We start from the raw sequence: 27,109 nt of genomic DNA, 5'->3' as shown, positions 1-27,109 counted from the left end.
TTAACCATGTTATTGTTTATTTAATATTTAAGTTAAATAAGAACATTGGGGGCCTTTTACTAAACTGTGTAAGTTTTGCACATGAAACACTAAAATTAACATGCTGTAAGTGCAAAGTGTGTGTGGTAAATGCAGGGGACGTACCCTGGATCTGCCCTGTATTTAAAGCACAAGGCAGTTATTTAACCCACATGTACCATGTTACAGGTAGTGCCAGATATAACATGGTGTGAGCCCAGGAAAGGCCCAGTAAAATGTGCCATTGGAGCGCTGGTGCTTCCCTCCCCCATTACTCTATCCCCTCCAACGTCACAGCCCTGATCCTCCTTCTAACACTGCTGTAGTCACCATGTACATCCTAATCTCCCTCTCAACACTGCCATAATATACCCGCATATCCTTAATACCCTTCCAACACTGCCATAGTCCCCCAGCACATCTCAACACCCTCCCAACACTTCTTCCACTCCCTCGCTTCTAAATTCCTCCTACCCTTGGGAAATAGCCCTGCCCTGTGAGCCTGAACCTTCCCCCAACCACCTGATCTCTCCTGAGTACCTATCAGGGGTCCCCTGGTGGTCCAGTGGCACCCAAGCAGCAGCTGAGCCCCTCTACTGCTGCCTGAGACAGCATTGGGATCAAAAATGACCACCATGACCCTTGCAGTCATCTCACTATGGGTCATAGTGAGAGGAGGATACGGATGTGCGGGTGTATTATGGCAGTGTCAAGAAGGGGCACTTTAGGCAACCTTCATTGACAAAGTGCTACGCTATCAGCCTGCCTATAGTTCAAGTGCACTTACTGCCTTCTTTTAAGGTGGCGGTAAATTCTGCTGCTCTATCAGCAGTTATGGCAGCTAGCACACGGTACTGACCTCTGCACTAGCTGTCACAGCCAGCCACACCTTTGGCTGCTCATGTTACACCCTGATCCTACCTAGTCCTTTGTTAGGCCACTAAAATGGGATTTTTAAAATGGTGGCTGGTGTTTTATCACATGAGACAGCAGTGCAGACCTGTGCTACTGTCTACTGCAGCTTAGTGAAATGGCCCCATTATCTATCTATCTATCTTACTACTAGCAAGAAATTGGGTTAATTTTGTTATTTGTGAATAAATGTCTGTAATATCCACTATAAAATTTGCCTGTTTTCCTTCCAAATTGCTGGAAAATATCCACTCAGATATCCAACCCTTATCAATGTGGAGACATTGGTAAGTTCACAATCCTACATTTGTATTAGTCCAGTCACCAGTGTTACTGCTTCCTCTTATAGCTACCTCCTTTCTTCACCCTCAATGAACTGCCTTCCTCTTACTTCCTCTCCATTCATCCCCCCTTTCTACACTAATCAACTGGATGCCTCCACTTTTCTGCTCTTTTTTTTTTGTTACATTTGTACCCCGCACTTTCCCACTCATGGCAGGCTCAATGCGGCTTACATGGGGCAATGGAGGGTTAAGTGACTTGCCCAGAGTCACAAGGAGCTGCCTGTGCCTGAAGTGTAAATCGAACTCAGTTCCTCAGTTCCCCAGGAACAAAGTCCACCACCCTAACCACTAGGCCACTCCTCCACTCCACTTGAAGCAAGGGTACTACTAGAGAAAATCTAGAAGAGAATGGGTAAGAAGTTATGGGCAAAGAGAAAGGCTTGAGGATAGATGGAAATTACAGATGTGCCTAGAAAACATTTTGTTCCATTCATTTTTGGATGTCATCCATATGGTTTCTTTTTGGATTCCAAGGTATTTGGATCATTTATTTCAGTTGATTCTATTTATATCAAAGAGGCAAGCAACTTTACACATTACCAGTTGGATTTTCCATCCATTTTTAATCAAACATTCCTGTCACAGAAGCAACAATACTCCAAGACATCAAGAATGACAAGAAGACCCCTTGGCACCAGGAAATGGGTAAGGGGTACTAACAGTGGCATGAAGACTTAAAGTCATTATAAGGGCAAAGAGGCACCAACAATTACAGGAATACCCCAGGGTACTAGAAGAGAGGGATTAACACTGGTATAAAGATTAGGTTAAAGTCAGAAGGGTGTATGAAGAAGCATCTCAGCATCTCCATAGACAGATGTGGGAGTGAATTTGACAGCAAGAGACTACATTCTGTTGCACTGCCATAAAAATTACATGAAAAGACAGGGCCCCTACTTTGAAAGAAAGATTGGAATGCAGCCTAAATGTTCATCTATACTATTCTTCTGTTACAGAAGAGCTACTATTGATTGGTCCCAAATATATCTTCTGAGATAATGTGAAAGCAATATATAAAAAAATAGTGGCATAAGAATCCCAATGGCATTGTGTGAGGGGTAAAGCAACACTAGGGAAGAATTCTATCTGCATCTTTTTTCCTTCAATGCAATGGACCACTGCTCATCTGGAGAATACTTACTAAAACTTTCCAGTCTGCTGTACTTATATGAGCACAGCATATTCTTGGAGGAATCAAGAACTAGTATACATGTGTGCCATCTGACCTGCTTAATAAGGATGTTGTCACTGTCACACTGCATCATAGCTTCTTTGCACCTACACTGTGTACCACACTTTAGTAGCACACCCGCAAACATAATCAGTGTGTGTGTGCACTCTATCCTGTTTAGTAAGGATGATTTGACTCTGTAACATAATGGGCTCAGTCATTCACTTCTGGGCATTCATACAGTATCTAAACATAAAGAACTCAACCACTCATCAAGAATCACTTTCTATACATTAACATGGTTATGACACTATCAGGCCCATTTTCGAAAGAGAAGGACGTCCAAAAAGTGACATAAACGTTGTATGGACATCTTTGTAAATGAAAGACATCCAAACCCAATAATCAAAACAGAGACAAAAAGACATTCTAACCACAAGGACGTCCAAGTATGGACGTCTCCACAGGGGGCGTGTTTTGGTCAGCGTTACAAAATGGACGTCTCCAGCGTATAACGGATAGCAAAATGCTTTCGCCTTGAAGGGAGCATGGATGGCCATAGTTAGACCTGATATAAAAGCATCTAGGGTAAAATGTAAGTTGTCTTTAGACCCATTAGCATTTTTGTGGAGTTGGAGAATGGAGGAATAGTTGTTTGGAGAGAAAGTTGAGAGTTGTTCAGTGCCCTGTTACCTTTCTCTGTGTGCCCTGAACATCTACATCCCTGCCACAGTGGAAGACTGCGTTGACCCGGTCCCTCACTGCCTCCCATTGTCTCCCCTTTGTTGAAGCAGCCAGTCTCTGCCCCCTGAGAGCAAACAGATTGGTGTTCCTTTTTGCAATTTCTTGCACGAGGAGTTCTATTATTACAGGGTCACTGAAATTACCCTTGTGGGTGGGTGCTTGGTTTGGTGCCATTGTGACAATGGTATCCAAAAATTCTAAAATACTGAGAAGGACATTTAGATACTGCCCCAAAGATGTCCAAGTGAGGACGGAGTAGACGTCCCCAAGATGGATGTCCTAATTTTGATTATGGATGAAATCTATAAATGTTCCCAGCTTCTCTGTCGATTTGGATGTCCTAATTGTCATTAAACTATAGGCGTCTCCAGCTGCTCTATGGTTTGGACATCCTAATTTCGATTATGGGTGGAAATTATAAACGTCCATAGTTGCTCTGCCTTCTTTTTGTCACTGTATGTTTATGTGTACACTTCTGGGCAATTCTTGAAAGACAACTTGTGTGTGAGCTGTGTACCTTTCCTTTGAAAAAGTTTCAGACTAGGTATTAGCTGGCTGCTTAGCATATACTCTGCATTTTCTACATCTGACCAACTCTCCATTCTCTATCCTCCAGGAGCTGCTTGCTATGTTTGATGCGGCCCCATTCTCTCTCCTTAGCAGAAGCAGCCATCCTCTGGTCCCTTGGAGCAAACTGATTGGTGTGTTGCCTGCCAATATTTTGCACCAGAAGCTCAAACATCTCAGCCACCTCTTCCCCTTCTGCTGTGAAGGTGCTAAAGAAACACTTCTTGCATCTTGCAGGACAGGTTACAGCACTGTAGCTGGTCAAAAGGATTGCAAGGGACAGCAGTGGACTCTAATACATTGGACTCTGATAGTGGTGATTGTTTCTACCCAATTCATTGTACAGAGGTCTTGTTCTCTATTGAACACACTCAGTTGTGGCTGCCTGTGGGGGGGGTGGGGGGGGAAGAGGCCCTGAGAATAAATATGTGCATCCCTCATGATCAAGGTCTCCTCATTCTGTGTACGTTCTCTGGATTCAAATCTTACCTCTATTTTCACCAGGTTCACGGGTATCCACATCTGGTAGTTTTTCTCCTGCTTTGCACCTCATGTGTCTCCCCAGTAGGTTCCATCCTTCTTTGTGTGGTGAACCCCAGTCCCCTTTTATGAAGTGCCCACCCATTCTCAAGCTTGGTGAGGATGGGGAGGGGGAAAGCATATATGCACTGAATGTCTTTTCCACATTATTCAACACAGTCCTACAATCCTCCATAGTTATGGAACAACAACATTTCTAAATTCTATCCTGCAAACCATTTTCTAGGTGGCCACAGGTGCATGCCTACCACGGCCTTGAGCCCTTAAGTCATGATGAAGGAGAGGGGTTCTCGTTACAGTTCCTATTCTAAATTACCTGCAGGTGGATACAGCCTGGTACCTATATAATTCCCCCAGCCTGTGCCCTTCTGTACCTGATGTATTATATTGCAATTGTGATGAAGAAAAACATCCACCTAATGCTTCCACTGTTGTTTCCCCTTTTCTCCTCAACACTATATACCATTGCTGATATATTCAATCTGAAAAGATGACTCAGATGTTTCTAGCTCCTTCCTGGCCCTCACCAATGTTGTTTGGTTATGGGTAAGGTTGTCTGCTGAACAGAGAGCAAACAATAGTCTAGGCACTGCCTATGCTTATCTGCAAGTATGTACTTCGCAGATTGTAGTGCTAGACAGCATACCTATTATTTACACAGCTCTGTGCTGTTGGGCTGCATGGTAGGGGGGGGGGAGAGGCTGGATGGGCATTTCTGTTCGTCAACAGAAATGCCTGTACAGCCCCCCCTTACCTTACAGCCATGTGCTTCGAAGGAACAGTTGGCCTTCTACATGGCCACACTTATGACACGTATGTCCCTAAGTTTCTGTGTCACAGTTGACCTGTCATGCAACCCAGATTGCTGCCTCCTCTCACATCAACCCCAGCATTTGATAATACCACATATGTAGTGCACAAAGTAGAGACACACACCCTGGTATGTGAACAAGATAAATGTTGTAATAAAGTATAAAAACAAAACTATTTACAAAAACTTTTTTTTTCAAACATCATTGAGGGTTCTCCCTTCTCTCCGTGATCCTTATTAAAAACTGTATAAGGAGCAGCAGGAGTTGTTCCTGTGTTCCCAGCCGCTGCTGTACAGAGTGCCGCAGTGCTGCCACCTCCAGCAGCCACTGGTGTAGCATAACACCCTGTTGCTGCAGGAGCTGCAGTATTGTGGCAATGTTGTCCAGTGGTAGTGGTGGTGCTGGTGCTGCTGCTGGTGGTGGTGGTGGTGCTGCTGGGGCTGGTGGTGATGCTGGGGCTGATGGAGGTGTTGCTGCTGCTGGGGCTGGTAGTGGTGGTGGGTGCTACTGCTCCTGCTCCTCCTCTCTCTCCAAAGCAGGCATATCAGCCCATTCATTGGGCCCATGTGGCACCTCCCATTCCCCACCTTCTATGAGGATCACCTGTTCCTCTGCCTCCTCATCGGGGGTGGTCCTCTCTTCCACTTCCTCCACCTGGCCCACAGCCTCGGCATCCTCCTTCTCCTGCTCCTCCTGCCGCTCAGCCTCAGCCTCCTCCTCCTGCCACTGCCCTGTGTATGTAAAAGGATTGTCCTTGAGATCAGCACATCCAACATGGCTTGCATAGTGCAGGAGCTGGCTGGCATAAGGCAGGGATGGGGAAAAGCGTGGTCAGGGTGTGAGATGCATGAGATGACATGACAGGGAACCTTGGAAGCTGGTCTGACAAGGAGTACACAGGATGTGTTGGCAGGGCACACTCATTCCTCAGCAGCATGTTCGCATTTTGAGTTGTGACTATGGTTGGATGACCTTTTTTTTGGGGGGGGGAGGGGAGCACTATTTCTCTTTATTTCTTTAAAATCATGCTATGACATCCACTAATAGCAGGACCTCAGGCAGCAATACCATGAAAAATTATCCACCCCAGAAAGGGGGATACAGAAGTGAGGCACTCTTCCCTGCAGTAGCTGTTGCAATGTCAGCCATTCCTTTGCATGTCATCTCATTCATCTCAGAGGAGGTTATTTGGAAGTTGCAGCCACACTCAAGGGAGGGTAGCTGCAACCTCAGGTCTTGATCTTGGACAGAGGTGTTATGACTTACTATTTGCCTATTGTGGTGCCCTGTTTATAATACTTACGTCGAGCCCTGAGGCGCTGTCGCACACTCCTTATTATTTCTGAGTTCTCCTTCCATATTCTACGGAACCTGCGCCTAAGGGATTCTAGGTCCCTCCATATGCCATATCTTCTGCAAGATATAAGTTTGTACACCAGTAGTCAGGGGATGGCCCTTCTTGCTTTCACAACACAAATTCCTTTGGAAGTCAAATTGGAGAGACACACAACATTGATGGGGGGGGGGGGACACATTATGTTGGTACAGGTGATGTCATTGAGGTGGACATAAGGACAGAGAGTACCATTTCTGCGCAGTATTGCAGGGATGTGGGAATGTTTTTCCTTTCTAGTACATTGATTCTATTAATGAATGTGCACATATCACTGATTACACTTGAATGCAGACTACAGTTAGTGCTTACATTGCTGAGGGAGCTCTTATATGTGGTGGTACAGGAGGGGGACCTAAGCCCATGCCCAGTGCTGGGGGGGGCATTTCCAAACAGCTACCTTTCCAACATGTCCCTTATTAGAGTCCACGCTCTAATGCAGACGGTCCTTGGGGGCAGATGGTGGTGGTACATGAAGAGGCACTGTCTATGCCTCAGGCATAGCAGGACTAGGCTCAGGCTTTCTCCTATACTATAGTTAGGCTCCCGTCACAGTGCCATGTTTCTCAGTGAATAAACGTAAAGTGTGCATTGCCTTAAATGGACGTCCAACACGTATGGGCATCGTTACATACACAGCTCTATATATGGACGTCTAGCCCATATGTGGACAGTCAGCACATGGATGACCATCATGTGCATGGACCATCTTCACACGTGCAGGGCCTTTTATGGATGATTACATCTTCACACGTGCGGAGCCTTATATGGATGACTATCAAGTATGTGAACGTCTTCATATATATAATGTACAATATGAAAGTTCCTTACATTTCCAGTACCTGGATGTCCCACAAGTACAGTGGATGTTTGTAGCTGGCGACATTTGGCGGTTATGTAAGAAAGACATCCTTTTTACTTTACTTTGGACGTCTCTGATTTAGTCGTTATGCACTGCGATTTTGGAACGTGCAAGGACGTCTATATTATCTTTCGATTATACCTGCCCAATTTTGGACGTCCAAATTCAGACTTAGACATTCTTTTGAAAATGCCTCTCTGTGGCAAATAAGCTACAACCTCTTTATGCAACTCTCAAACTACTAAGAAGGAAGCAATATGCTTCGGAGGAAAAAGCCTCTGTATGTCTGTAGCAGTGGCGTTCCTAGGGGGGCTGACACTCGGGGCGGATCGCCGATGCGCCCCGCCCCCTGGTGCAGTGCCCCCCAGATGCAGCGCGACCCCCCCCCCCCCCGGCAAAAGGACACCCCCCACCCGGGTGCACGCCACTGAGGGGGGGTGGTGCCGCGCACGCCTGTCTGTCGTTCGTTCCATGCTCCCTCTGCCCCGGAACAGGAAGTAACCTAGGAACGCCACTGGTCTGTAGTCAGGATTTACTTTTCACTTTGTGACTTACAGAACCACGGATCTTTATCGGCTACAAAAAACCTCCAGTGCTTGCATTGCATTTATTTTTTGAAAATATCTTTATTAGGTCAGAGATATAACACCAATCAACAACATCAACATGTATGTACTACTAGCCACAACATCAATAATACAATTAATTGACGCATTCGTGCTGCCTCCCATTAATCAAATATGCAAAACCAACATTTACAGCAACAACGTAACAATTGGTGAAACTAGCCCTGACCCCCCCCCCGATTATCATTGTTTGTGTCCCCTCCCCCCTCCCCTATGCCTCCTCCCCACCCCACCCTCCCCGTCTATGTATGTTAAAGCCCAGATACCTGCATTGCATTTAAATGTGGGCACTATGTTTAGGATACCAATAGTATTGAACCAGCGAGAAAAGAACGCTGAGTAAATTGTTGTTGTTTTAACTCTTGAAATACCATAAAGATGTTAAGTGCCATGATAAGTGAGAAAGCCGTTAGAGTTTGTTTTTTGAAGTTTTTGAAATAAATTCCAGCGATGCAAATCTCATTGTGGGTGTAGATAAAGAGCCCTTAAACATGAATATAAGAGAGCAAAGAAGGGGCAGTACTTCTTTAAGAGTTCAGTGCTTTAAAGTGGAGGGGCATAATCAAACGCAAACGCCTATCTCCATGGGTGTTTATCTCCAAGAACGGGTCCTTGAAGGGGCGGGCCGAACCATATTTTCGAAAAAATGGACGTTTTTGAGCTGGGCATTTGTTTTTTTTAGCGATAATGGAAACTAAAAACGCCCAGCTCAAAAACGTCCTAATCCGAGCCATTTGGTCATGGGAGGGCCAGGATTCGTAGTACATTGGCCCCCCTGATATGCCAGGACACCAACTGGGCACCCTAGGTCAGTGTGGTGGACTTCAGAAAAAGCTCCCACATGCATAGCTCCCTTACCACGGGTGCTGAGCTCCCAACCCCCTCCCCCAAAACCCACTACCCACAAATGTACAACACTACCATAGCTCTTAGAGGTGAAGGGGGCACCTACATGTGGGTACAGTGGGTTTTGGAGACCTCCCATTTACCAGCACACGTGTTACAGGTGGGGGGGGGATGGGCCTGGGGCCACCTGGCTGAAGTGCACTGCGGTACCCACTAAAAGTGCTCCAGGGAACTGCATACACGCAGGCCTCTAGGACTTGTTGCTGCTGTATAACATTGGCACACCAGTTGACACCTGAAGACTAATCTCTCCGAAAACGTCCTTTTTTGGAATAACCGCGTTTACTCACAGTTAACTGCAGATCAGAGGTTGTGCCCCACTGGCAATGAGTCTCCCTGGTACTGAGATTAGCAGTAGGTCAGAGCTGGCAGAATGCTGAACAATGCCCTCTTTCAGCCACATTCAAGGTAAGAACTAAGTTCTCTAACGTGGCTAACACAGGAAAGGGAACTAAAACTGGCTTACAAAAATGGTCACTACCGCATGGACTACAACAGGAAACACAACAGGGCACACTCTGACCCAGTAGGCAGGGGAAAAAGCACCATGGGAGAAGAGCCTACCAACTACCAACATCGTGAGACTGTAACACAAGCTAATGAAATCACGGAGCCCAATACCCTACACCCACCACAATGCAATGTTGATGTGACCCTGTACTGCACCCGAGAGCCACATCTGACCCAGGGAAAGGCTGTGACAGGATCGAACACATTCTGCTGTCATGGAGGTGGGCAGGGCCGTGCCAAGGGTCTCTGGTGCCCCCCTGCAGACTATCAGTTGGTGCCCCCCCCCCGTCTCGCTTCTTCATTAGATGTTTCTCCATTGCTACCTGTCTTTCCTTTAGACTGAAAACTACAGGCCCAGCCAGACCTGACAAAAGGGTCTACCACACCCTTCAATGTCAAGCATATACTAGAAAACTGTAAATTAGCTTACACAGGAAAGCAGTTTAAAAAAATAAACACAATTCCTGCTGTTTCTTAACACTGCTCTCCAGAGAAAGCACTGCCTTTATAAAGAGGCTTTTCAGTGGGACTTAGCCTATTAAAAACTATTAGCATAATTAGGAATGGCCAGCCCTTGTAACTGCAGAGACCTAAGCTTTGATTATGCATGTTCCTGTCTTTGTTACAGTGTGTGTGTGGGGGGGGGGGGTCTCTTCATCTCATTTACACAGTCTGACCTCCCTGGCTCACTGGGAGCCCAGTCTCTTGGAGACTGCTATACATTGCAAAATAAGATAAAAGATGTAAATTCTCAAAGTGGACATAGTCCAAACACTAAAATGAAAATAAAACGATTTTTTTTCTACCTTTGTTGGCTGGTGACTTTCTTTTGCTGATCATGCTGGCCCAGTATCTGATTCTGTTGCTGGTATCTGTCCTCTTAACTCTGTTTCCAGGGCTTCCTTTCCACTGTATGTATCCCTCATTGATAAGTCTCTGACTCTAAAGTTTAGCAATTTCATTAAAGCAAAATGTATTTTCAAATATCACAAACTCTCCCTATCCAAGCAGAATGTTTTATATAAAAACAAACACACAAAAAAAGCAATCAGATTTTTACTTACCAGCTATTCTTCACTATACGTCAGCTAAACTTCCTCTTTGAACCTCAGCCAATTAAATGGATTTTAGCTGTAGCTATGATAATTATGTTCACATCATTGCAGTCATGCCCTCCTCTCAGTGTACATGCTCAAAAAACAAAAACTTTGAACCACTTACAGATAACAATTACACTATTTATTTTTCATTTCTCCCCAGTTTCACTTGCACACCTGCCTCCAAACCTGTTCTCTTTAATTTGAATGTTGTTCCAGCTCACCCTGAATGAAAGTTGTTCATACACCAAAGCCATAAATAGCTGCTGGTTGTATTCTTTGAAGCAGCTTTAGCAGAGCAGCGTGTCTGTCTCAACACTGTTGGGCTACCTTCACTTCCTGATGCGGGAAGGGCAGGGGAGAGAGGAGAATCACAACTTCAGGTAAAAGATTTTGCAAGTGAGTGGCGCCCTCTAGAGGTCAGCGCCCCCCTGCATTGCTTACCTCGCTTACCGTGTCAGCACGGCCCTGGAGGTGGGTATGGCATTTGAGGCTGGCATACAGGCTGGAAAAAAAGTTTGTAAAGTGGGTTTTTTTTTGGTGGGAGGGGGTTAGTGACCACTGGGGGAGTCCAGGGAGGTCATCCTCGATTCCCTCCAGTGGTCATCTGGGCAGTTGGGGCACTTTTTTGGGACTTGTTCGTGAGAAAAAAGGATCCAAAAAAGTGACCCAAAATCGCGGTCAAAACGCCTTTTCTTTTTATTATCAGCTAAAGACGCCCATCTCTCCTCAGCTGATAACCACGCCCCAGTCCCGCCTCCACCATGCCTCTGACATGCCCCCCATCAACTTTATTCGTTTCCGCGACGGAGTGCAGTTGGAAACGCCCGAAATCGGCTTTCGATTATACCGATTTGGGCGCCTTTGCGAGAAAAACACCCATCTCCCGATTTTGGGTCGAAATATAGGCGTTTTTCTTTTTCGATTATAAGCTGGATAGTAACATAGTAAATGACGGCAGATAAAGACCTGAATGGTCCATCCAGTCTGCCCAACATTCATACTCATTATCAAGTCATGATTAAACCAACAATGATTGTGATATAAAATACTTGATCATTATCCCTCTTTGGTTTCCTTGTGATGGCTTACATTATGATTGGATCAGCGTCCTTTTAAACGTGGGCACCATGTTTAGACACCGGGATCACTAAACCAGCAAGAAGATAGAATGCTGTGTTTGAATATGTAAGTTGTTACTAAAGTTTCAGCTCCCTTAAGATGTTAAGCGCTATGACAGTGGGGGAGGTTTTTGACGTTTTCTTAAATGTTATTATTGAGGAACTCCTTAACTATAGCAGGGACTGTCTTTCTTCTATGTTTGTACAGCATTGCGTACACTTTGTAGCGCTATAGAAATGCTAAATAGTAGTAGTAGTAGTAACTATAAATGCAGGAAAGAGTGAGCAAATATGTGACTTAGAGTTTCTGGGATTTTGGCCTCTAACAATGTGGGTCTTAATGACCGATTTTTAGATTGCAGGAGTATGGCACATAACATTCCTTGATAAAGCCAGAAGATTTAGATGGGTGAAATGGGACCCCGTCGAATGTGGATTTAGAAGATAAGTGAAATACATTTTAAATATAAAAACAAAAAAATAATTAAAGAGTAGTAATCAGAACTAAGAAGAGAAATAAAGCAATGCAAGCACTGGAGGTTTTTTGTAGTCAATGAAGACTTGTGGTTCTGTAAGTCACAAAGTGAAAAGTAAACCCTGACTACAGACATACAGAGGCCTTTTCCTCCGAAGCATGTTGCTTCCTCCTTAGTAGTTTGAGAGTTGCATAAAGAGATTGTAGATCATTTACCAAAGTGTCATAACCCTGTTAATGTATAGAAAGTCATTCACACAATATGCCAGATTTTACTTGCAGATTGTACTTCACATCCACATGTGAGCTCCTTTTGTCCTGCCTTTCTCTAACCTGTCTAAGCCAGACCTCTGCTCTTTCACAGTCAAGGCCCACACTATGGAGTTTGTATTTTGCTGGTCAGTCACAAGGTCCATGGGAGAACATCAGAATCTCACAGCGAAACACAAAGCAAGGAGAGAGTAGGAAACAGATCTTGGTTCCTCATGAACAGACCATGAAACATCAAGACATTATTTAAACACTCCTTATTGCTGACTCGACACAGTACCGTGTTTCAGGCTAAACATGCCTGCCTCAGGAGTTTCATGTTGGTGTGTTTATGGTATAAATAATATGTGCTGAAAGTACAATGTGCCGAATGGGGCGGTATTCAGCAGGTCTTTAGAAAAAGGAAATCTGAACACAACTAGGCTAATGTGAAACAAACTCTTCTTGGCAGAAGGAATCCTGAATGAAACAAGCTAAGCCGGTGCTGCAGGCGATTTAGAGACCTTGAGACAATCCCTGATAGGCGAAACATGATCATGTCCAAGATGAGTATTTTCTTTTTTGAAGTAAACTTTTTATTAGATTTTTAAGGGTAACAAACATTCAAATACAATACAAAATAACAATGTTTTACAACTTCCATTCTATAAGAGAAACTATATTCAATTCTGCAAATTGTGTCCTTTTTTTGGATGAATATTTCATTAGTGGCTTTTCGCTCACCAGATTTTGTTATAAGTAAATTTTCATTGGAGAATGGCATTAAGCATGATATGGTTTGGATCATTTATATATTGCTGTTCTAAGGATTTTATTTGAGATTCTAGATCTGATAAATGTTGGTTATTGATTTTATTTAGATAAAATCAATAACCAACATTTAGATGAGCAGTGAGGGAGATAAATTCACGCCTTATACATACCTTAAAAGTATTTTCTAATAATAATCAGATATACATTTAGAAAATTTAAATTCTATATATGTTGAAGTAACAATATATAGATATAATTGAGAGACTGATCCATGAACAAGTTTGATTTACAAAGTTTGAGTTATAAGTATCTGAAGTACCGAAGAAGAGATTGGTGTTGTGAATTCCTGCAACCCCCCAAATTGGCCAGCGAGTTACACCGCTGAGGTTTTCAGATCAATTCATGAGAACAGTTATTTTGTAGGACAGAATTTTGGATTGTGTTATTATAGTCCTACCGTGAAGAAGTTGCCTTATTTACAGCGTGTCAAAAAGTTTCAATATGACGGATGAACCTGATGCCTGCTTCTTTGCTGCCTTTCCCCAAGGTAGCAACATTGTGTCTGACCAAGCAGATTGAGAGAGAGGCAGTTTTCTGGACCAAAAGATTATACTGGATCCAACAGTAAATGAAAAAGGATGATTATCAGATTATGCAGTCACTCAGGGGCCCTTTTACTAAGCCGCGTAAGCATCTAAGTGCGCACAACATGCGCCAAAATGGAGTTACCACCCGACTACTTCGTGGCTCTTGCGGTAATTTCATTTCGGCACACATCCAATACACGCATCTGAAATTTTTTTTTATTGTTGGGCACACGTAGGTCATTACTGCCTGGTTACCACATGAGCCTTTACCGTTAGGGCAATGGCTGGCAGTAAGGTCTCAGACCCAAAATGGACGTGTGGCAATTTTGATTTTGCCACACGTCCATTTTCGGCAACAAAAAAAGGCCTTTTTACAGGTGCACTAAAAAATGGATCGGTGCACGTCCAAATCCCGCGCCTACACTACCGCAAGCCATTTTTCAGCACACCTTAGTAAAAGGACCCCTCAATTCTTTGAAGGAACTGAACCAAAAATGGCCATATCCATCATGTCCTCTAGTCTTTATAGATTTTGAAAGAATAAACTGATTTGTGTTTATCCATTGTACTCCACTCAGACGTTTATAGATCTTTAGCCATATCTTCCCACAGCCATCTCTTCTCCAAGCTGAAGATCCACAACCTCTCTAAACTTTCCTCATATGAGAGTTGTTCCATCCCTTTAATTATTTTGGTTGCCGCCTCTGTAACTTTTTAATTCTACTATATCTTTTTGAGATGCAGTGACCTGAATTGCACACAATAGTCAGGAAGTGGTTGCAGCACTGAACGATAGAGACATGATTTTTTTTCGCTCTCTATTCGTTTCCTGATTCCTAACATTCTGTTTGCTTTTTTTGGCTATGACCACAAACTAAGCAGATTTCAATATGTTATCTGTGATGACACCTAGGTCCTTTACCTAACTGATGATTCTTAATATGGAAGAGGCATGGTAGAAATTATCAATTTTGAAACAGCAAGTGATGCACAAAGGAATCGCATGCAACTCAGATTAACATAAATTTAGCAAGTTCTGCTCAGTGTGCTGCGGTGGCTAAGAAAACAAATAGAATGTTAGGTATTATTGGGAAAGGAATGGAAAACAAAAGAGAGGACATTATAATGCCTGTATATCGGTCCATGGTGTGACAGCACCTCAAATATTATGTTCAATTCTAGGCACCGCATCTCAAAAAAGATAGAGAGGGGCATAATCGAACGCAAACGCCCATGTGTAAGAACGTTCATCTCTGAGAATGGGTCGTGAAGGGGTGGGCCGAATCGTATTTTCGAAAAAGATGGACGTTTATCTTTAGTCTCGAAAATATGGTTTGTGCCAGGCAAATGCATTGGATGTGGGCATTTTGAGATGTGGGCGTTTGTTTGAGCTGGGCGTTTTCGTTTTTCAGCGATAATCGAAAACCGAAGCATCCCAGCTCAAAAACGACCAAATCCAAGGCTTTGGGTCGTGAGAGGGGTCAGGATTCGTAGTGCACTGGTCCCCCTTACATGCCAGGACACCAACCGGGCACCCTAGGGGGCACTTTTAAAAAATAGGAAAAAAAACATTAAATTACCTCCCAGGTGCATAGCTCCTTTACCTTGGATGCTGAGACCCCCAAATCCCCCCCCCCCAAAACCCACTCCCATAACTCAACACCATTACCATATCACTTAATGGTGAAGGGGGGCACCTACATATGGGTACAGTGGGTTTGGGGGGGGGGGTTAGAGGGCTCCCATTTACCACCACAAGTGGTACAGGTGGGGGGATGGGCCTGGGTCCGTCTGCCTGAAGTGCACTGCATTACCCACTAAAACTGCTCCAGGGACAGCACTTGTTGCTGCTGTATAACCTTGCACAGCAGTTCACACCGTAAGACTAATCTCGCTGAAAACGTCCTTTATTTCAATAACCGCGTTTACTCACAGTTAACTGCAGATCAGAGGTTGTGCCCCACTGGCAACGAGTCTCCCTGGTACTAAGATTAGCAGTAGCTCAGAGCTGGCAGAATGGTGTACAATGCCCTCTTTCAGCAACATTCAAGGTAAGAACTAAGTTCTGTAATGTGGCTAACACACGAAAGGGATCTGAAAACGGGACCCAATAAAACATTGTTTGGAGCTCTTACTCTTGTGTTTTGGCTGGTCACTTGGACTTGTTTTCTTCCACTCTATGTTTGGTTTATTTCTAAGATAAGCAGCATAAAATGTATTGAACTTTTTCGGGATCTTGCCAGGTATTTGTGACCTGGATTGGCCACTGTTGGAAACAGGATGCTAGGGCTTGATGGACCTATGGTCTGTCCCAGTATGTCAATACTTATGCAAGCAGCTAGGTAGAGAAAGCACCTAGCACATGTACAGAATAGTCCCTAGGTAAGTGTCCATGTTCTGTGCATGCCCAGGAATCTCACTGCTGTACTCTCTCCTTTCCCCTGCAGTACTTGCTGGCTTCACTGTCCACCTGTCTCCTTTCACCTGCAGTGCTCTGATTCTGGCTCTACCTTCCTCCTGCAGCTTACTTGCTTTTCCTCAGGCTGCCCCCCCCCCCCCCCCATGATTTTAGCTTGGGAATGTCCTCCTTTCTGAAAGCCCCCCCCCCCCCAGCTGATATCATAGGGGCTTTCCCCCAGCTGATTGGCTGTTTGCTTGTTTTTACTCCCCTGCCTCTCCAGCTGACATCATATGGGCTTTCGCCAGCTGACTGGCTGGCTGCTTGTTTCTCCACCCTCAGCTGACATCATAGGGGCTTTCTGAAGCTGATTGGATGTCCACCTCTATGATGTCAGCTAAGAGGGACAGAGAAACAGGCAGACAGCCAATCAGCTGGAAGCAAGCCCCTATGATGTCAGTTTCGCAAGGAGGAAATTCCAAAGCGAAATCATGGGGGGCAGGCAAGTATGCTGAAGGAGGAAGGTGCAGGAAAATGGTGAAGCCAGCATCAGAGCAATTTGCTATTGAAAAAAATCTCCTCCTTGCTACCCCCCCCCCCCCCCCCCCCCCGCTTGATTCTCCACCCCTCTAAGCTGTACTCTGCTCTCGGACAATTTTTGCTATTGAAAAATGCAAGCAAAGTGCTTCTCCCAGAAGTGTCCCTCACACAACGACAGCTCCAGATCTCACGGAAAATTCGGCATGTTATAGTTGTTGCTCCTTTCTGTTTATTACTTGGAAACAGCTGTGCATCACTCAGAATGCTCATTTTAATACTAATAGTTAATTGTAATTGCATAGGATTATCATTGCCTGCTACCTCAATCAGTAAGATGGACACAGAACCCCTTTGTGCATTACTCGCTAAATAACATGCAAACTAAACTGGATAGAACCAGTCAAAATCAGATGTTCCTAGCAAGGTAAATTTTGTGCATTGGTCCCTAAATTTTATCTGTCATTTGAATGCCCAATCTTCTATATATTACATATGGGGCATTTGCTTTAAACTTTGATTGTTTTAATTTGTTTATCCAGACCTTACATACACATGATTTGCTTTTTAAACCCAAAGGTGGTTGAACAATTAGGTATAAAATGTGTTGTTTCTGACTTTAATAGTTTTGGAGAGAGCTTTGGGTCCTGCTGATCTGTACATCTACTGTCTGGAATTTTGGAAGATGGAAATAAGGAAATAAAAATTAAATTTTGGATGTACAGTGTAGAAGTTGTTGTTTACTTTTGCAATGTGATGGATGCCTGTTCTGGTGTGTGCATGTGTGTGCATCTTTGAATAACTGTCTATACTTATGGCCATGATTTCTGAACACGTAGTATCATTAAAGGACAAACTTTTAAATGCCCAGTTGGGTATGTATGCTAATCTCAACTTTATTAAATGTTTCAGACATATCCTATGATATAACTGAATTCTATTATTCTGTCTCACAGTACTTTCAAATGTAAGCTACATTGAATCCGACTTTGCTTGGGATAATGTGTGATATAAATGTAAAAAAAAAAACCTTTATCCTCCACCTTTTAAGACATTGCCTGCCTGCTGGATAGTGATGGCACAAGGAAAGCAAGTTTGGTCCAGTGAAGACTAACTCAAAATAACCTGTTCCATAGCTGGGCCCTAGTATTACCATATTAAAAATGTGATCATATGATGCCTCTATGGTTATGTTCCACTAATAAAGGGAAAGAGAAATGGGACTTCATATATTGCTTTTCTGAGGTTTTTTTTGCAACTACATTCAAAGCAGTTTACATATATTCAGGTACTTATTTTGTACCAGGGGCAATGGAGGGTTAAGTGACTTGCCCAGAGTCAAAAAGAGCTGCAGTAGGAATCAAACTCAGTTCCACAGGATCAAACTCCACTGCACTAACCACTAGGCTACTCCTCCACTCCACTTGATTAATTGGATTGTTTGAAAGGATTAAACGTAGGATGCATGGCCAGGGATACAAACATACACTTATTTATTTAATATCACAATTCCTCATGTTCAGCCACAAAAGAACTTTTTAGGGTGGATAGTGTTTCTCTTATTTTTGACCAGATAGAGATCAGAGTTTTCAGTTTTGGAACAGTATAAGTCATCACAAGAACAAAATATAAGAAAACCAATGGACTGCATTAGGATCTTATGGCCCATTTATGTTTAAACGAAAGAGATATGCATGAAACAAAATGTTTATTTTTATTTTGACTTATGAAACCACTTGCCGCTGAAACATGTTCAAAGCAGAATAATCCATTTGTGTATCTAAAAGGTAAACTTCTACAAAACAGATGAAGATGTGATTCCGTGTGCCCCAATGAAAGGAGATTTTAATTCTACTTCCATTTAATTTCAATATATTCTATCATCTTTATAACACTAGGCTTCCCAAGGCAGATTACAACAACAGTTAAGATGAACCCATCAGGAAACAGGATATCCTCACTGAAATCTGGCCATCTTTATTGTATAGAAGAACAGTGAAGAAAAATGAGCACAACCTACAGAGTTTATAATTGCTGTTTCTACCAGCTACAATAATTTTTGAAGCTGTTATAGTGATATTCAATTGTTATTTCTTTTCTCCTCCACCTTTTAAGCTACTGCCTATCCTGAAACAGCTTTAGACTTGTTACAGATGGACCAACAATAAAGAACGACAATGTGGATACAGCAGCTCATAGGTTTGCTTGCTTTGTTTTGAGTGAATGGCAGTGATGGTTGTGCGGGGAAGTGGAAACAGAGATTCACCAAATTGGCTTCCTTGCTTACAGTGGAATAGATATGTTCACTTCAACTCCTGTCTATTAAACATCCTTGGTCCCTAGAACAGGAACTACAGCTCTGGTGGGCTCCTGGGAACCTCCTTGTTGAACAGCCTCTGGGGTAGAGACTTGCACGGGAACGGGGTTCGCGGGAATCATGCACAACCCGTGGGGTTCCCGCAGGGACGGAAGCAGTTCTGTGGGGTTCCCATGGGGATGGAAGCTGTTCCTGTGGGGTTCCCGTGGAGATGGAAACAATTCCTGCAGGGTTTCTGTGGAAGTGTAGGCTGCACTTATGTCTGCCTCTCACCTACCGAGTACCAAGTTGTTTGAGTGCTGTCTCCTCCTCCTTGCTTTAACAGCACAGATGCGGAAAGTCTCCATTAAGGTGGTGGTAGAGACACAAATAGTGACGGAATTCAAAAAGGCATGGGATGAACACATAGGATCTCTAATTAGAAAATAGAAGTTATTAAAAATCTAAATGTAAATGACTGCATGTGTGTGGATGTGTCGAGTGATGTTTAGATGGTGACTCCAACTGTGATGAACTAGGGCCAATACCAGTCAGACTTGTATGGTCTGTGTCTCATATATGGCAATCTGGTTTAGGATGGGTTGGAAAGGGCTTATACAGCAACTTTATTCTAATCGTGAAATAGTTTACTGTTTCTGGAATGTGAGCTCCTATTTTGCCGTGTGTTGTAAATTGCTAGGTTGTGAGCTCTTGTTTTGCCTTTGTATTGAAAATCAGTAAAAGAAAGACTTCAATATAATGGTGCTATTAATTATGTATAGCTACCATCTTGCTTCACCAGTCAAAAAACCTCCCCCTTTTTTCTTTTAATATATACCTTGTAAATTTGTTGACTTTTAAAACTTTTTTTTAGCAATTCTTCTTATAATAACTGTACATTTCTTCAAAATTATTATACTTCATCAACCTTGCTGTATTATTCTATATCCAGTCTACTCCATGACTTAGCTGAAAATGCTGTTTGATATCTGTCAAGTTCACAGTTCTAATTGACGCTCTACGGAGCTTCTCCGTTTACAACTGCATGCTTCATCAGGAGCTGCGAGCTTGCATTCTGCTTTCAAATATTATTGGCTTGTTAGCTCTGTCTCTGTTATTTCTTCCTGGATAAATAAATAAGTAAATAAACAAATTAATAAATGGATAGAAGTATCACTGGTTTAGGGTAGGGTTCCCAAATAAACTCCACATAACCAAGGGATTTGACAAGAAAAAGTTTAGATATTTTATAAAACAATAAATAAATGGAAACACTTGGATATGTTTCTTTAAGTTAGTACTAATTGTTTAAAGTTTGGTGGTATTAAAGAGAAGTGGTACAAGGTGTTAAATACTTTGTAATAAATTTGAAAGGCAGTATGATGTTCTAATTTACAATTAAAGTTACCAAGATTTCAATTCAACTTATACAATAACACATATCGTAAAATATTTGCACAAATGTAATTGTTACTTTGCTCCTCCAATACTTCCACTACTGAAACTCAGTTACACTACACCCAGTAACTTTCAAGGGCTATAGCATCAGTGTCAGTAGCAGCAACACTGAGAACGGGCTACATCAGCCACTTCACAGGACCTTTCCTCTGCCAGTCCTGCCTCTTCTGATTCTACTTCCTGTTTCCGGAGGAGGCAGAATTGGCAGAGGGAAGGTCCCCTGGGCTGGCCATAGCCTATTCTCAGCGCTGCCAACAATCTAAGATAAAACACTGAAAGGACCAGGGGTGGTGAGGGAGTGAGAGAGAGAGAGAGAGTTGCCAAGCCAAGGAAGAGAAAGCGCTGCCTTACTGCGAGGGGAGGGATAAAGGGAAAGGACTGAGCTGTCAAACATGAGGGTAAGGGAGGAAAGAAGAGGGAAAGATCTAATCTGCTATACCAGAAGGAAGGGAAGAGAGAGAGCTGCCATACCATACCCCACAAGGGGGGAGAGAGAGAGAGCTAAATGATGCCAAAATCTAAAGGGAAGAGGGAGAAATACTAGACCAATGGAGTGGGACTCAGAGAAGAAGGAGGAAAGCAGAAACCAGAGACTGGGACCAACACGATTAGAAAAGTAAAATTACTAGACAACAAAAATAGAAGAAGTTTTTTTTTTGTTTTATTTTATATTTATTGATTAGAATATGTCACTTTTTGGAATATACATACGCTGGAGCTAGTTTAAGACATAGAGAAATCTCCAGCACTGTGATGGTAAGTCTCCAGCTTTGGGATGGGCCACACTCAGTGTCTCTGCAATAGTGCTGAGGATTTTCTTTTGCTGTGTCATTTTGAACTGCATTGCAGCTGAGAAAGAGGTCACACTTGGTGTCTCTGCAGTAGTGCTGAGGATTTTCTTTTGCTGTGTCACTTTGAACTGCATTGCAGCTGAGAGAGAGAGAGAGAGAGAGAGAGAGAATGAGAATGCTGCAGAGAGATGGGGGATGCCTCCCCTGCCTATGCTGCAGGATCTTGATTGTATTAAAGTGAGCAGGGATCAGGGACTAAAGCTTAATAAAAGGATACAGACAGTTTGTACAGTGCCTTTAGCCCTTTTGGAACTGAGCTGAAACTGTGTTTGACTTGAAGTGTTTCCAAAGCAGCAGAATGGAGGCACTGAAAGGATAAGGGACTGGTAGCACTTGCTGCAGCTTTAAGGAGAACTGCAGCCAGAGATTCCCCAACTTGGTGGCTCAGTTTAAAGCATAATAGGAAGGTACAAAGAAAGTGTTTGGGACCTGGTCACCCCTAACTGAAGATATTTGTACTTTAATCAATAGTGACCAGGGCCAACATTGTAACTTAGAGACAACCCAGTGACAAGCTGAGAGTGAATTGAGCTACCTATGTCAGTATAAGACATTTAGAAAATATTATGAAATATTTAATATTATAGACTAGAAAGAATGGATTTCATCAGTATTGATAATAGCTAAGGAGTAGGAGTTCTTTTACTAAAGGTGACTATTTTACAAGCCCTATTTGCACTTTAAGTATCCCATCCCGGCACTTACTACTACTACTTAACATTTCTAAAGCGCTACTAGGGTTACGCAGCGCTGTACAATTTAACAAAGAAGGACAGTCCCTGCTCAAAGGAGCTTATAATCTAAAGGACGAAATGTCAAGCTTAGACATTTTTGTGGTCAAAATGTTTATACCAGCATTTTACAAAAGGAAAGGACAAAACATTTAAGCTACTAATGCATCTAGGGCCAGTGGAAGCTTGTCAGGGGGTTGTATGGGGGCATCAAGGGCAGGGCAGTGTTCTCTATGTCTATTCATTGATTCTGGATAGCACATTGACATACAGGCAACACAAGATCTATATTGGGACTTAGACCACCTTTAGATCACAAATAAGTGCCACCACCGCATGTCATAAGAGCATAAGAATAGTCATACTGTGTCAGACCAATGGTCCATCTAGCCCAGTATCCTGCTTCCATCAGTGGCCAATCCAGGTCACAAGTACCTGGCACAAACTCAAATAGCAGCAACATTCCATGCTACCAATTCAAAGACAAGCAGTAGCTTCCCCATGTCTATCTCAATAACAGACTACAGACTTTTCCTCCAGGAACTTGTCCAAACCTTTTTTAAATACGGATATGCTAACCACAGTTACCACATCTTCTGGCCACGAGTTCCAGAGCTTAGCTGTTCTTTGAGTGAAAATATATTTCCTCCTATTTGTTTTTAAAGTATTTCCATGTAACTTCATTGAGTGTCTCCTAGTCTTTGTACTTTTTGAAAGAGTAACAAAATCGATTCACTATTATCCATTCTATACCACTCGGGATTTTGTAGACCTCAATCATATCCTCAGCTGTCTCTTTCCTATGATTGCTTGCATTGGTGCTGACTGCGAGACAGCTAAGAGTCTGTGAAGCCTGATTGTGGTTTCTGTACACCTGGGTCTGTTGGCTGGACCCTTCTCATATTCAATTAACTTTCGAAAAACACTAAAAACGTATCTCTTTAACAAGACTTACCATAATAATCAATAATAAGAACTCCAATGCCTCACTACTTACTTGATAGTTTGACTGTTTTCTGATTTACTGAATTCATTATAATTATTATGTTACACTCATTTCTTTGTATGTAATCTAATTGTGTATTTACTCATGATTGGCGCCTGCCGAGATGTAATATTGTAAGCCACATTGAGTCTGCAAATAGGTGGGAAAATGTGGGATACAAATGTAATAAATAAATAAATACTGCCCAACTGCCCTCCCCCAACCTTCTAGCAGCCCACTGCCTTGCCTTCTGGAGTGGAAGAGTACCCCAGTGGTTTGGGCTGTGGGCTTTGATCCTGGTGAACTGGGTTAGATTCCTACTGCAGCTCCTTGTGACTCTAGGTAAGTCATCTAACACTCCATTGCCCAAGGTACAAAAATATATACCTGTATATAATACATAAACTGCTTTGATTGTAACCACAGAAAGTATATCAGCGTTTCCCAAACTGCGCGCTGCAGCACCTCAGTGCACCGTGGTGAACTCACAGGGGTGCCACAGGGCAGATGGGAGTTTACACGCCGAGTACCAGAACAAAGATTGCTGATGTGTCGTTCACCTTCCTCTCTCCACCACCCGTCTGTCCGCTGCAGGCTGCCAGCAGTGATATAAGCGCTGCCTTTGGCCTGCCCCTGAAGCCTTCTTTGTACAGCATCCCACATATGCGGGAACAGGAAGTGCTTGTACAAAGAAAGCTTCTGGGGCAAGCTGAAGGCAGCGCTTACACATCGCAGCTGATGCCTACAGCCTGGAAGTTTGGAGGCCTGTTCCGGGACCCTGGCAGCTCATAACTCAGCTGTCGGGGAGGGAGGCCGGGCCTGTGGGACATTATGTTGTCTCCCTCCTGTGCTTACTTCTGGGCGCTTCATCTTCTCCCCAGAAACAAGATAAAAAATGGATTATAATGGATTACAAGGGGGCATGGGTTGGAGGGAGGGGAGATGGATCATGAGGGAAAGAGGGAGAAATATTGGACGTGATATGTGGCAGGGGGGGAGGGGTGCAGTTCTGTGTGGTCGGGGGGTGCCATGAAAAACTGCTTAGACACCAAGGGTGCTGTGTGGCCGGTGGGAGGGGGGTGCCATGAAAAATTGCTCAGACACTAAGGATGCCGTGAACCAAATAAGTTTGAGAACCACTGCAGTATGTCAAGTCCCATCCCCTTTCCCTTCTTCCACAGCCCCTTCACCCACCCTGTCCCCTCCCTGACCCTGTTCCATTGAGACCCTTTCTGCCAGCATCTGCCCAGCCTATCTCACACTCCAAGCCCACCTTCAATCTATGTTTGTGCCTGTTCAAGAGAGAGAGAGAGAGAGAGTTCTGTCCTTTTGTTTTTCAGTGTCTGTGTTATTTCCCATTCTCACTATTATACCTTTAGGTGTTGGTTAGAGGGGAAGCGCACTTGAGTGTTGGTGTTGGGATTGTCAAACCATGAGAATCACTGAAACTCTGCGCCATAGAGGCCATCCTGGATGAGGCAACCTAACATTCTATTTGCTTTCATAGCTGCTGCCGCACACTGAGCAAAGAGTTTCAACATATCATCAACAATGTCACATAGATCCCTTTCCTGGTCAATGATTCCTAATGTGGAACCTTGCACTACGTAGCTATAGTTTGGGTTCCTCTTTCCCACATGCATCACTTTGCACTTGCTCATATTAATTGTCATCTGTCATTTGGATGCCCAGTCTCCCAGTCTTGTAAGGTCCTCTTGTAATTTTTCACAATCAACTTGCAATTTAACAACTTTGAATAACTTTATGTAATCAACAAATTTAATTACCTCACTAGTTACTCCCATCTCCAGATCATTTATAAATATGTTAAAAAGCAACGGTCCCAGCACAGAACCCTGGGGAACCCCACTATTTAACTTTCTCCATTGAGAATACTGACCATTTAAACTACTCTCTGTTTTCTATCTTTTAACCAGTTTTTAATCCACAATAGGACACTATCTCCTTTCCCATGACTCTCCAATTTCCTCTGGAGTCTTTCATGAGATACTTTGTCAAATGCCTTTTGAAAATCCAGATACACAATATCGACCGGCTCACCTTTATCCATATGTTTGTTCATCCCTTCAAAGAAATGTAATTGATTTGTAAAGCAAGATTTCCCTTCACTAAATCCATGTTGGCTTTGTCTCATTAATCCATGCTTTTGAATATGCTCTGTAATTTTGTTATTTATAATAGTCTCTATCATTTTGCCCGGCACCAATGCCAGGCTCACTGGTCTATAATTTCCCAGATCACCTCTGGAACCTTTTTTAAAAAGCGATGTTACGTTAGCCACCCTCCAATCTTGTAGTACCATGCTTGATTTTGAAGATAAATTACATATTATTAACAATATAGTTCTGTAAGTTCATTTTTCAATTCTATCAGTACTCTGGTATGAATACATCCAGTCCAGGCAACTTGCTACTCTTCCATTTGTCAAATTGCGCCATTACATCCTCCAGGTTTATAGAGATTTCATTCAGTTTCTTTGACTCATCAGCTTTGAATATGTTTTCTGGCACCTGTATCTCTCCCAAATCTTCCTCAGTGAAGACCGAAGCAAAGAATTCATTTAATCTCTCCGCTATGGCTTTGTCTTCCCTGAGTACCCCTTTTACCCCTTGGACATCTAGTGGTCCAACTGATTCTTTTGCCAGCTTCTTGTTTTTAATATACCTAAAACAAATTTTTACTATCAGGCTTATTTTCAAAAGAGAAGGACGCCCATCTTCCGACACAAATCGGGAGATGGGCGTCCTTCTCTCAGGGTCACCCAAATCGGCATAATTGAAACCCAATTTTGGGCGCCCTCAACTGTTTTCCATCGCGGGGACGACCAAAGTTCACGAGGGCATGTCGGCAGCATAGCAAAGGCGCGACTGGGGCATGCTTAAGAGATGGGCATCCTCGGCCGATAATGGAAAAAAGAAGGGCATCCCTGTCGAGCACTTGGGCGACTTTACTTGGTCCATTTTTTCTTGCGACCAAGCTGCAAAAAAGGTGCCCGAACTGACCAGATGACCACCAGAGGGAATCGGGGATGACCTCCCCTTACTCCCCCAGTGGTCACCAACCCCCTCCCACCCTAAAAAAAACTTTTAAAATTTTTTTGCCAGCCTCAAATGTCATACCCAGCTCCATGACAGCAGTATGCGGGTCCCTGGAGCAGTTTTAGTGGGTGCAGTGCACTTCAGGCAGGCGGACCCAGGCCCATCCCACCTTACCTGTTACACTTGTGGTGGTAAATGTGAGCCCTTCAAAACCCATCACAAACCCACTGTACCCACATGTAGGTGCCCCCTTCACCCCTTAGAGCTATGGCAGTGGTGTACTGTTGTGTGGATTGGGTTTTTTTGGGGAGGGGGAGTTGGGGGGCTCAGCACACAAGGTAAGGGAGCTATGCACCTGGGATCAATTTCTGAAGTCCACTGCAGTGCCCCCAGGGTGCCAGGTTGATGTCCTGGCATGTGAGCGGGACAAGTGCACTACGAATGCTGGCTCCTCCCATGACCAAATGGCTTGGATTTGGTCGTTTCTGAGATAGGCGTCCTCGGTTTCCATTATCGCCGAAAACCGGGGACGACCTAAGGATGACCATCTCTAAGGTCGACCTAAATGTTGAGATTTGGGTGTCCCCGACCGTATTATCGAAATGAAAGATGGACGCCCATCTTGTTTCGATAATACGGGTTTCCACGCCCCTTCACGGAGCAGGACGACCCCAGGAAAACTTGGGCGCCCCGTTCAATTATGGCCCTCCACGTGTTTTATCCCCCAATGCAATCTTTTTTTCAAAGTCCCTCTTTGCCTTCCTTATCAGCGCTTTGCATTTGACTTGCCATTTATTATTTTCAGTCGGATCCTTCTTCCATTTTCTGAAGGATTTTCTTTTAGCTCTAATAGCTTCCTTCACCTAATTTTTTAACCATGGTGTAGCTGTATCAGCTGTCTCCCCATTACCTCTGTAATATAAACACTGAATGCACTTCAGGAATAATGCACCAAAATAATACAACATAATAAACAGGACAATATTTGCAGTATTCTGGAAAAAATATATATATATAAAAGTATTTAGCACAGATTCCTAAGCTCTCCAGAGACGGCAAAGTATCTACTGTATCTTAATATAACTC

This window comes from Microcaecilia unicolor, chromosome 3, assembly GCF_901765095.1.
Source record: "Microcaecilia unicolor chromosome 3, aMicUni1.1, whole genome shotgun sequence".
NCBI classification, from domain to species: domain Eukaryota; kingdom Metazoa; phylum Chordata; class Amphibia; order Gymnophiona; family Siphonopidae; genus Microcaecilia; species Microcaecilia unicolor.
The sequence above is the reverse complement of the archived record's forward strand: the minus strand, read 5'-3'. Positions refer to the sequence as shown.